Here is a 13,019-nt window from a genome sequence, read left to right on the forward strand (position 1 = left end):
GTGAGTGAAGCTGCCAATTTGGTATTCCATTGTCTTGAGGCTTGTTTTAATCCATACAATGATCTATCTAACTTGCACACAAGATCTGGTTCCGGAAGGTACAGTCCCAGAGGGGATCTCATATAAACAACTTCATCCAAATCACCATGTAAAAAAGCTGTATTCACATCTAATTGATGTAAATTCCAATTCTTGACTACTGCTATGACCATCACTATTCTAAAAGTATTCATTTTAACGACCGGACTAAATGTGTCATTGTAGTCAACACCTTGTGTTTGGGAGAAACCTTGGGCAGCTAACTGTGCCTTGTACCTTTTCACAAAACCATCAGGGTTGAGCTTGAGTTTAAACACCTATTTGCACCCCACTACCTCCTTTTTCATAGGTAGTTTGGTAAGAGTCCAAATTTTATTCTTTTCCAGAGCAGAAAGTTCACTGTTAATTGCTTCTTTCTGGTTCGAACCCATAACAGCCTCATCATAGGTCTTTGGTTCCAAATGCATGAATGCAGCTAATGCAAATGATTTGTGTTTCAAAGAGAAATAATTATATGACAATACCTGATAGAGAGGATATCTTCTCATTGGTGATGAATTGGAGTTAGATGAGCTATTAGAAGATGCAAGCATGTAATGGAAGTCTCTTAGGTATGAAGGGAAACTCCTTTCCTTTTCAAACATTCTAAGAGGATGTCGTTGCTTAGGGTGAGCACTGTGAGATAGATTCAAACATAAGACATCAAGTTGTGATCCTCCAATAGTGTCAGCAGTTGCATCACTATTAATTGCAAAATAATTTTAGATTTCATGAGATGTAATATCTGTTGAGGAGTGATGAGGTGAGTGAGGTGATGCATTGGATGGACTGGATATTACTGATGAAAAGTCAGGTGGTGCATTACGGGTTAACATGTCAAAAGGATCAAGCTGTGTCAAAGGTGATGAAAGTGAGTGCATTGGAGTGGGTGTTGGACGCAATGCAGTACCTAAATTAGAATCTGTGATAGTGTGAAAGGAAAAAGAGTTCTCATAAAAAATTACATTTCTAGAGATGAAGATATCTCTAGTTGAAGGATCATACATGAGGTACCCTTTTACGCCAATTTTGTGTCTAAGATATACACATTTTTTTGCTCTTTTATCTAATTTAATTCTACGAGCCATTAAGGTAGATGCATATGCAAGACACCCAAAAACTTTCAAACACTCAATTGATGGTAATTTATTTTTCAAAATTTGATATGGTGATGCATTTTGTAACAAAGTACTTGGCAATCTGTTTATAATGTGCACTGCATGTATAGCAGCATAATTCCAAAACTTTGTTAGTGTTGTAGAATGAAACATTAGCGCTCTTGTCACTTCAAGTAAGTGTTGATGTTTGTGTTCCACAATCCCGTTTTGTTAGGGCGTTTCAATGCAAGTAGTTTGATACACGATGCTTTTTGAGTTGTAAAAATGAGGCAATTTGAATTCCAAACCTTGTCTGTTCGAATTTTCTTAATGGATGTGTTAAACTGATTTTGAAAAGTATGGAGATTCTTGTGATATTCTGTATGATTAATTTTTTTTCATTTAATCCTCGTGAATGTATTTGATATTTGAAGCTAAAAATATATGCTAAACCCAACTACTAACTAGAAATTTTGTATTTTTTACTTTGCTATATGTTATTTATTGCTTGGTTTTTTAAGTGTTATATTAAGAATATTTTCCCTTGTAGGTGTAGATTGTATACAAATAAGGATACTAGTGCCTTTATTCCTTTATCTTGCATTACATTTTTTTCTTCATTGTCCTTACTCTAAAGTCTCATATACATAGCTATGTTATGCTCTGTGGTTTATATTGTACCATGCATTACTAACAATACTCTTCGATCTTCAATTATAAATATCCGATAAATAAATTCCTCTACTTTTACAAACCTTGCTATCTAATCTGTTGCAGGAAAATCTTTAACATCGGCTGACTGACTCAAAAGCTCGAGACCAGTTTGTGATTTGTGCTGGCTCAGATACTAAGGTGTTGTAGAATGATGCAAGACATTTGAAGCTTGATCTGGTTAATAAGCGTGTAGTGAGTAGTTTTCGGGACCTTTACTTTATTAATATGATAATATGATGTTGTAGTCAAAGTTTTTGCATGATTCATCGCTTCTTTAAGTTATCTTTGCTTTTGAGATTGTCTGCCGTTTAATGTATCTTTCATGTGTAGTTCTAGACTGAAAATTTTGTGCAATGGTCTCCAATGGATACATACCTGGCAACCATACATAGGCAAGGAGCAGCAGTTTGGGGAGGTGCCACAACATTCAATTGTCTCATGCGATATGCTCATCCCCAGGTCAATTTTGGCCCTTATCCATGCAATATTGTTATATGAGCTATGTTCTTGTTACTTAAGCAATGAAGATACCAACTGCAGGTTAAACTTATTGATTTTTCACCTGGTGAGAAGTATTTGGTAACCTATAGTAGGCATGAGCCAAGCAATCCTCGAGATGCAAATGTAAGATTTCCTTGTTTTAGTGTCTATTTTATTCTTACAGATTCTATGGCATTGTCTTACTAATCCAATTAACCTTCTAGAGGGTTGTGATAAATATATTCGATGTGAGAACTGGAAAAGTCATGAGAGATTTTAAGGGAAATGCTAATGATTTTGCTATTGAAGGTACTTGAGGTGTTGCAGGAGTGTCATGACCCATTTTCAGGTAATTATTTATTTTCCTGGCTTGGCTTGTGACGGTGATAGTAGTAATAATTACTATTGTTATCATTAACTTATTGGAATGATAATATTTCTTTTAGATGGAGTGGAAGAAAGGACGACAAGTACTTTGTAAGACTAGGGAAAAATATAATCTCTGTGTACGAGACAGATACATTCTCTCTTGTTGACAAGAAATCCTTAAAGGTTGAAAGTGTGATGGATTTCAGCTGGTCACCAATTGATCCCATCCTTGCACTTTTTGTTCCTGAATTAGGTGGTGGGAACCAGCCAGCTAGAGTAAGTTCATTTTCTGGTCACCTGTTGGTCGATTCATAATACTTGCTGGATTGAAAGGCCTGAATGGACAGCTTGAATTTTATAATGTGGATGAACTTGAAACCATGGCAAATGCTAGTTAGTTAATAGATTTAAATGATGAAGATGGTGATGCGTCTGAAGAGTGATTATTTCATTGTAGTTGTGATGTTAGTTAATAGACTTTAAATGATGTAATTAGTAATCTGAGAGTATTGTTTACTTATTGGTGTTGTCTATGATATTGAATTGATGAGTTATTTTGGTTATTGTTTAGGTGTGTTATGTTATTTTGGTTATTGTTTAAGTGTTGTTTGCTTTTATGTGTTAAGGTGTAGGTTTTCCGTTAATGATTTTTCAATATTTGATGGCTTAAATTAAAATTTTAGTAAAAATGATAATTGAAAAGTTAGGATCAGCCATGAAAATTTGGTCACTAAAATGTTTGGTTGCTAATTAGGCGACCGATTTAGCGACTGAAATGTTGGTTGTTAAAATCCAGGTCCCTATTTAGCGACCGAATTAGAGACTGAAACATTGATCACAAATTAGCGACCGAAATAATGGTTGCGAATTGGAAACCGAAACACTGGTCGCAAATTAGCGACCGATTTACTTAGAGACCGATTTAACTACGGAAAATTTGGTCACAATTTAGCGACCGATACTCTTTGCTAAGGGTTTGGTATCCTTGTTAACAAATCGGTCGCTAAAATTGGTCGCCAACATTTAATGACCGAAGTTGGTCGCTATTTTCTGATTAGCGACCATGGTTTTCACGACCACCCAAATCGGTCGCTAAGGCTTTAGCGACCGAATTTCAAGAAAAATCTGTCGCTATTCTAGTAATTTCTTGCAGTAAATTAATTTTAGTGACAAATTTTAAATGACAATAATACAATAGTAATTATTTTTTTAATTTATGTTTTGTGATCATTATATATTTTTTATTAATATTATATATTATAATAACAATTATTAATGCTACTAAAAATATAAAAAGAAACTATTTTTAATATTAGTATTATTTTTATTAAAATAATTTTTTCTTAATAATAGTTGGACAATGCGATAGAGGAGAAATGGGATCAGAGGGAGTTAGTGTGAGAAAGATACTCATAGGAACGGATATCTCATCGCCGAAACCCTAAGTTAACTGTCGCCGTCGCCGTCTTAGGTCATCTCCACCCTCCGAATCGGTGCCTCCGCCTCCCCTGACATCTTCCTCTACCTCCTCCCCTCCCTCTTCTCCAATCCCCACGACCTCCACATCGACGAGCGCCTCTCCATTCCCCTTCCCCTCTCACTTCCCGTTTACGCCGGAAGGCGCTCTCTTAAGGTGCATTGCGTTGCTGACAACATCTCCTCCACCAAGACTAATCCCGATTCACTCTGCTTATCCAATGCCGACTTGGCCGCTCTCGGCGAAGGCATTCCTAGGCTGGAGCGCTTGAGATTGATCTGGTGCTCTAACATCTCGAGCGACAGTTTGAAATCCCTTGCTTACAAATGCACCTTCTTAAAATCGTTGGACTTGCAGGTAATTTCTCACCCTGTTTTACTTCAATTCAAATAACGCTGATGTGATTTCCCCCTATCAATGCAATTTATAATTTGCTGAGAATTTTATAGGGTTGTTTTTTTGGAGATCAAGGTCTGGCTGCCATTGGACAGTGTTGCAAGCAACTTGAAGACTTGAATCTTCGATTTTGCGAAGGCTTGAAGTGGTTTCACTGAATTTGTATTGGGTGTGGGAAAATCCATGAGTTACTGATAAGTGAGCTCCTCTCTCTTGGAAATTTTCTTCATTATTTTTGGCCTTGTATTTTTTTTCCTGGATTTTGCTTCATTTTTTATTGACTCTATTTTGCTTCTAATTCCGAGTTTGTGAATAGAAGAGAATGCCTTAACGCCTCTAACCTCTGCTTTTGCAATGTACTTATTATGCTGTTGTTGATGTAGCATTTTTGTTTCTTTTTCAATTAGTTCTGGTTGTCACTACTCTTTTGATACTTAAATTTCTCTTTTAAGTGATGTGTAGTTGGTGAATGTGTTTCACTAATGTTTTAAAATTGTAATGATGCAGTCAAACTCAGTTGTTTAAGCATTTAGTAATGCAAAGAATGTAAAAAAAATTCAGTTCTAGATAAGGACTTTCTAGTTTCTGACTCTTGGTTCTATTATTATATATTAGCAACTAGCAATTGTAAATTAATAAGTTGAATTGCTGAGTCTTCTGAGTCTGGAAATTAACTTATTTTTGTAGAGGCTTAGGAAAAAAGCAGCAAACAGAAACGAAGATGAATTTTACTTTAAGATGATCGAGACAAAAACCGTTGAATAATGAATATTAACTTTCTGTGCTTATTTATTTTTCTATTGCTGGTTCAGTGATTGTTTCTTTGCTTCCTTTTTTTATTATTTTTTTTATGTTGTCTTGCATGGTTGGATTGAGCTCTTGATGGGTTTACTTCTTTGTGTAGGAGTGATGCAAACAACTATACCCAAGAAGAACTTCTGCTGATGAAAACACAGGATATAGGATATATTCTTCAAAAACTTTAGATTTCATCTTGCAGTACTTTTTATATTGTAAAAAATTGATTAGTTATTCTATCAGCACTGATTTAAGTGATTCACGCATTTCACTTTAGATTTCATCTTGCAGTACTTTTTATATTTTACAAATATTAGTGTACTAATCTTTATGAAATCACTTAATTAACTCAACCAACAAACATGATGGTAAAGTAATATATTACATAAAATGCTAATGTCTCAAAGGACATATATATGTTGCTTTTCTAGGAACAAACAGCATTGGCAATGCTATTTTTTCTAAAGACTACTCTTCCAGACACCTTAACATTGTACAAGAATGCAGATGTTATAACACACAAATTTGTCAATACTTCAGGTAAAAACTATTATCTTACACTAAGCTGATTCCAGTTATCGCTACAGCATAGTTTATTATTCATCGGCATTTTTCTTGTCTTATTTTCTTTTTGAATTTGTAGCTGAGGCTCGTGAGAATTAATGCTTTTGTGATTCAATATCACTCTATTTTAACTTTTAACTATTATTATAATTTGAACGGTCAGAGACCTTGGATCGGTTCAATAGTATATACCTCAGTTTTGTTAGTTATGTAATGAGCTATGTGTAAAAATGAGTGTCTTGTGATTTTTTATACAAAAATTCCAATGATTGGACATGCATATACGTAGTTAATAATCTTATCTAGTAGGATAAAACTCCCGTTATTGCTTTTATATATGAATCTCCATGATATATGGTCCACTTCTTCTACTTTGGTGTTTCTCAGCCATGTGCTTGCAGGGTAAAGAAGGTGCTAAGCTTAGAAGTATTGCTTTGGTAACTCTCAACATAGTTGTACAGCAGTGTCATGAATTAGCTCACAAGTGCTGCTGTTCCACTTCTTTTCTTTCTTGTCATTACTATTAACACATGTATCACTCTAGATGATAGCCTTGTAAGAAATTTTTGTATGTTCTTGTTAGGTATTGTGAGAGTTATCTTCCAATCTTACTAGAAGAATGTCAGGTCAATAATTCTGAAATTAAAGAGGTTTTATTTCCCCATTTCCCCATGTTTGTTTTCATTAGTATTACACTTGTTAATCGTCATGTATGTATGCTCAAATTCTTGTGTCTCTCTATACTTTTCAGGAAGCAACACGTGGAATTCGAATGTGCAGAATTTGGAACACCTCATTTGAAGCCTCTTGTCAATAGTACCCTGTTTGTCCCATAATAATGAATGCGTTTTCTAAACTCAGTTGTTGAAGCATTTCGTAATGCAAAGAATGTAAAAAAGTTTTAGTTCTACATAAGGACTTTCTAATTTCTACTCTTGGTTCTATTATTATATATTAGCAACTAGCAATTATAAATTAATAAGTTGAATTGCTGAGTCTTCCGAGTCCGAAATTAACTTATTTTTGCATAGGCTTAGGAAAAAAGCAGCAAACAGAAACGAAGAATATTAAGATGAACACATGCAACAGCAATGCAAGCAGACGATTCCAAATGTTGCATTTATTTTTGGTTTACATATGTGTATGGTCCTAAGCCCAAAAAAAAAAAATAAAGCTACAAACTAAATTGAAGTGGATTGTTCAAACTCCAAGAACAATTGTAAAACCTACTCTAAAGCCCCATCTACTAATCCTTTGAGAAGGCCCCAACAGGTTATCAATAATACAAAGCCCCATAATACAATTATCATCCAAAAAAATAATGGCACTAACATGACTGACAATAATGATGTACAGCAAATGAGGCCACATACAATGAACAAAAAGTTTAAAATCTTGCCCTTAATCCCTATTCTAACTTCTTTTGTTCGAGATCCTAATAGCAAATAGTCCACAGTATATCCAAAGAGAAACCACAAATATTTGGAATTCCACTGGGTGTGTTTAGGACGGAGCTTCAATCTTATTTTCAAAACAAGTGAAAGAACAGGAACAAGCACAGCAATGAATATAATGAAAACATCACTCGGGTGTGAAAGATTCAATAGCCTCTCAACCTCAACTTCCTCGTCATCAACAACCTCATCATCAACACGCACATCATTCTCCTTATTGGCTTAGCAACCTCGTTGGTAATCTCATCGTCAACACTCGCATCATTCGTAATCTTATCATTACCAACCCTTAAATCATCATAATCAATGAAATGTAAGATGCTAAAAATTAAAGATTAAATTGGTCATACAACAAATGAAGAAAACATATACTTTAATACATTTAATTGGGAATTTGTGGCAATAGAAAACTTTACATTATTATACTGAGGTTTGGTTTGGTAAAGCTTTTATTTTTTGAAAATATTTTATAAAAACTGTCTTTTAAAAGACAGCTATTTAAAAGCGGCAACACTTACATTTGCTAAAATCAAATTAAAAATGACTTTTAATAAGCATAAGTACCACTGTTGTATTTAGTAAAACAGCTCTTAAAACTTAAAAAAATTATAATAAACATGTTTGTGATGAAGAATAATTTATTTTTTCAAATTTTTTAAAATTTTATATAATATTTTAAAATAAAATAATTTTAAAACAAAAAAATTCATAATAAACATGAATATAATAAATAAACTCTTTAATTTTTTACTTTAAAATTTTATATAATGAACATTTATTTAACCTAAACATCATCATTAAAAATACTAAATCACCTAACTCAAATTTTAGAGACTAATAGTTTAAATATTTACTTAATTGTACTAATATAGAGTTATCATTAGTCAATAATAAAATTTGTATGTAATTCAATATTAGTACTCACAAAAAAATAATATAAATAGATAGAAGTTCATACTTAATATGTGATAGAGATATATTTGTGTTGAAATTTGTAAAGATTAGGTTGAAAAATAAAAAATATATGAAGATTGTGTTAAAATCTGTGAAGGTTAGAATTAGAAGTTAAAAATATATAAGGATTTCAATAGCAATATAATAGCGAAAAAATAAATAAAATTTGATAAACATAAGTCAATTTTAAAAAACTTTTGTTTAGGTACTTTCAAAAGCACTCCTAATTTTTTAATTTACTAAACACAAAATTAGATATTTGTACTTTTAGCACCTCAAAGTTTTCCCAAATCCAGTCTCATTGTATTGAATTTCCTCTGGAAGCAACGTCTATCACCATTCATGAATCATGACCCACAATGAAATAGTAATAATTATAATATTTTATTTTCATATTTTATTTTAATATAATTTGAAACTTAATCAAATGTTTTAATTTGAAATTTAATGACTATTTTATTCTAAAAATACTAGTTAAGGTGTTCAATAAAAAAAATGCATGTGAAAGATAAATAATTGAAAATTTTAATATATTTATAATATATTTATTTAAAAAAATTAAAAATTTTCGCGAGAAATAACCTTAAAAAATAGCATAAACACATGATTTATTAGCAAAAAAATTATTTTGTTTTTCAGTCATATATATCATACAGATACCAACAATCACCCACTATACATAGCCAGTCACTTATATATATATATATATATATATAATTTTGAATATAGAATGATCACGTATTTAAATTTATAATTAAGAATAATTTTATATGACTAATAAAATTTATCTTTTATCAATATTTTTGACTAATATTTTAAACACGAAATATTAATTTTTAACTTTAAATCCTAATAATAGTATAAAAATAAATAACTAAAATATTAATTAATATTTATAAAAAGCATTAAACCTCTGATATTTTTCATTATCTAAACATGCTTGGTTCATAGATATAATAAATTATAATCAAACTAGATTTACATTTATAATCAAAATACAAATTAAACAAAGAAGCTAACCTCACAGATACTTCTCTTCTAATAGACTTTATGTTGCTGTTTGAGACAATAAATTCTTCGTTAATAATCTCATCACCCGCATCATCATTCTTAATCCTTAAATCATCAAAAAAATAATATATAAGAAAAAATATATATAAAGAAAAGAGAAAAAAGAAAAGAAATAAAGAAGCTAACCTCAGAGATACATCTCTTCTAGTAGATTTTTTGTTGCTGTTTGAGACAATGAATTCTTTGTTGCGATTCTCTTCCGCTAGATCAATCTCATCTATGTCTCTAGAAAAAGTAAGTTCTGAACAGAATCAAGAATAGGAAATTAAACAAAGAGAAAAGTGAGATCAAAGAGAAGAGGAAGAAAGAGCCTTTGACCAAGCCTTTCTTGTTGATTTTAAAAAATATGAAGAATCCGACTTATATAGTATTACACATAAGTAACAGCTAGCATTGCTAACGGATCAGTTATTAGCTACTAACTGCTTTCTTTTTTTAGCGCCAATTCTCGGCCATTATCAACATTTCTTGAATTTCACTATTGCAATTTATTATCTATTATTATTTATATTATACTAGTAGTAAATCCGTGTAAGTGCACGATTTTAAACAAATCCCTTTTCTTTTTAATTTAAAGAATAACTATAGTATTATTATAATTAATTTGTATTTTGTAGGTAGTAAATCTAATCAATGTCCAAATAGTATCGTTCTAATTCACTTTTTTATAAAAATTAGTTAAACCAAATTAGAGATATTTAACTTTTGTAATTCAAGGAGGGAGAATTCATCTTTTGTATATATACTATTATATCCGAGTAAAATATTTTTCACATAATAGAAACAACAATATAATTAAACTTATTTAAACTATTGTCCTTTTTTAAGATAATTTTAATCCTTTTTACTATTTCAAAATATTTAAAGAAATTGAAAAAAAAACATAATTTTTGAAACGGGCAAAATAAATATCTTAATATCTTTACACAATAATTTGACTATTTTTAGAAACATACATATAGAGACGGATCCAAAAATATTAATATGGGAGGTTAATAACATATATAATATTAAAAAATTATGCAAAAAATGATATAATGTAAAATATATTACAAAAATATACCAATAGAAAATATATTTTAAAGTACAAAAAATATGTATGTACTTTTTACTAATGAAGTGGTCGATTATTCGTATCATAAAATTTATCTATAATGGAATCTGTATTAAATTTTTCAGCAATTTTCTTTTCAATATAATTAAAAGACAATTAGTAAAAAATTTATCTTTTATTTTATTTATAAGTTATTTTTCACAATATTTATACCTAAAAAGATATCTCATTTGTACTATGATATCTCATTTGTACTATGTTATGCAACATCTGAGGCCTACGCTATGTGAACACTTGGACTTGATATTCTTATGAATAACATCTTTCTTTTTTTATTCAATACAATGCAACTAACATCCATACAAAGGACCTAAGCAAGATTTTAAATATAAATTAATATAATATTTTTTATTGATTACACAATTTTATATGGATTACGTTGAATTCTGAATCTTTCATACATGTAGCATGAATTCTTGGACTATTAATAGAATCTTGTTTTTTTTTAAAAAAAAAGAAATAATAAATAACATTAATATAATTACACAACATAAATAACACACCTTAAAAGAATTTAAAATTTCAAACTATACAAACAACAAATATATTAAGATTTTTATATAGAAAAACAAAATATGAAAGCTTTGTTTTAATGGATCACATGAACCTGAAACAACACTACCAACAAAATGAGAATTTTAATGGAGATAATATTTTTCTCTAAAGGAATATGAGGACCATCAGCATGTAAATTGAACAACTGCAATAAATATAAAAGATAACTTAATAAACAAAATATCTTTTAAACAGAGACACAGACAAAGACCAAAATAGATAATTAATATTTAACAACATGTAGAGATGTATTCAATTCATATCTAACAACACTTAAATTTGCCACAAATAGTAACTTCTTATTGATCAAATCAGAGATGATTTTAACAAAAATAGTAACTTCTTATTTTTTTAATGAAATGAGCTAATGTTATATACATATATATTTCTAGTTTATATTTATTATATTTTTCTTATATATTTATAAAACAATTAATTGATGAGTTAGCGTATATTAATATATAAATGTGTAAATAAAAGTTAAAATGATTATTATTATTATATGAACTGAAGGAAGTATATATAACTTACGAATGCTTAGAGAAATTAAAAGCAGCGGTTTGACGCACTGCTTGTTTTTCTTAAGTAAAGTCTTGAATTTAAATATTTTGGTGACAAAAAATACTAGAAGAGACTTATTCCATAGAGAGAACTGATCTTTTTCTCAAACCACCCAAAATTTCAGAGTTTATATAAAGGAGAAATATATGGTAAAGATGTTGTTTTAAACATGTGTTTGCGTGGTAAAATCTAAACCATACATTTTAAAACCATACTTTTAACTTAAAACCGTAACTTTTCACAAAGAAAAGTGTCACCTAATGGAAAAAAGTAAATTAGAAGATTTAAGAGAAGAAATAATTAAATTATCAAAACTAATAGATCAAAAATTAATGATTTTAACCAATGTTAATTGTAATGACACTGAATTCTTAAAATCAATACAAAATAATTTTTCTCAAAATCTTTATTTTACAATAAGTTTTATTGAAGGACTTCAAAAACCTGAAAAAACTTATTTTTCATGGAATTTCTAAAAAATGCTACCATGGAAATGATTCCCCACATCTTTATCATACTTTTAACCCACAATTAAATTTTATAGTAGATATGCTTGAAGAAATATTAGTATCTATAAAATTTCAAAGAAATAAAGAAAAAGAGAATTCCAAAGAAGAAAAATTTCAAAATATAATCAACATAACAGACTTAAAAGTAAAACCACCATTGAAATTATGAATATTGAAGAAACATTAGAAGAAGTTACAATGCTTTTTAAACAATTAAAAATGGCTCAAGAAAATAATATTATGGAACATGGTTTTCAAATAGAAGAAGAATTAGTAAATGCTGAAAATATAGAAAATGAAGAACACATTCTAGATTATTCAAGTGACGAAGAACCAGCAATTCCAATACAAGTAAAAAATGAAGCTGGAACATCTAAAGATAACCAATCTCAATATAAATGGGAAACAGGTTTTGATAATTATGCTTTTAAAAAAGGGTTTATAAATAAAGATTCAAAATATACAAAAATACCATCAAAATACGTTCATAAAATCCAGGAAATGGAAGGAGAAAGAATGCTCGACTTAGACTGTAGCTTATGATAAGATATTATATATAATGATGATTCTATATAAAGAATTTTTTGGAAAAAATATTATAGATCATAGATAAGAAGTCTATAATAAAAAATATCAAGAAGCAAAAAACCATTTAGCTAATATTCAGATATATGATTTATGTAATGTAGAGTCTTATATATGCGAATATAGAATACATTATTACAAATTAAAAGAAGAAGACAAAAATCATTATCTCAGTATGTATATAACAAAACTTCCATATCCTGCTAATGAATTTATAATGGGAAGATTTATAAGAAAAATAAA

The 13,019-nt window shown here is 29.7% G+C and overlaps 1 long non-coding RNA gene across 3 annotated transcripts; it reads left to right on the plus strand.

Moving 5' to 3' along the window:
* Window positions 1–4,122: 4,122 nt before the first annotated feature.
* LOC107475488 (uncharacterized) lies at window positions 4,123–6,929 on the plus strand. Of its 3 annotated transcripts, none has more exons than XR_008005995.1 (5): window positions 4,123–4,572; window positions 4,665–4,809; window positions 5,516–5,949; window positions 6,557–6,623; window positions 6,725–6,929. It is a non-coding gene; the product is annotated as an uncharacterized LOC107475488 (long non-coding RNA). The 3 variants fall into 3 exon arrangements; XR_008005993.1 differs by having other exon boundaries at window positions 6,557–6,599; XR_008005994.1 differs by lacking the exon at window positions 6,557–6,623.
* The last annotated feature ends 6,090 nt before the right edge of the window (window positions 6,930–13,019 follow it).

The sequence above is a fragment of the Arachis duranensis genome, chromosome 2, assembly GCF_000817695.3.
Source record: "Arachis duranensis cultivar V14167 chromosome 2, aradu.V14167.gnm2.J7QH, whole genome shotgun sequence".
NCBI classification, from domain to species: domain Eukaryota; kingdom Viridiplantae; phylum Streptophyta; class Magnoliopsida; order Fabales; family Fabaceae; genus Arachis; species Arachis duranensis.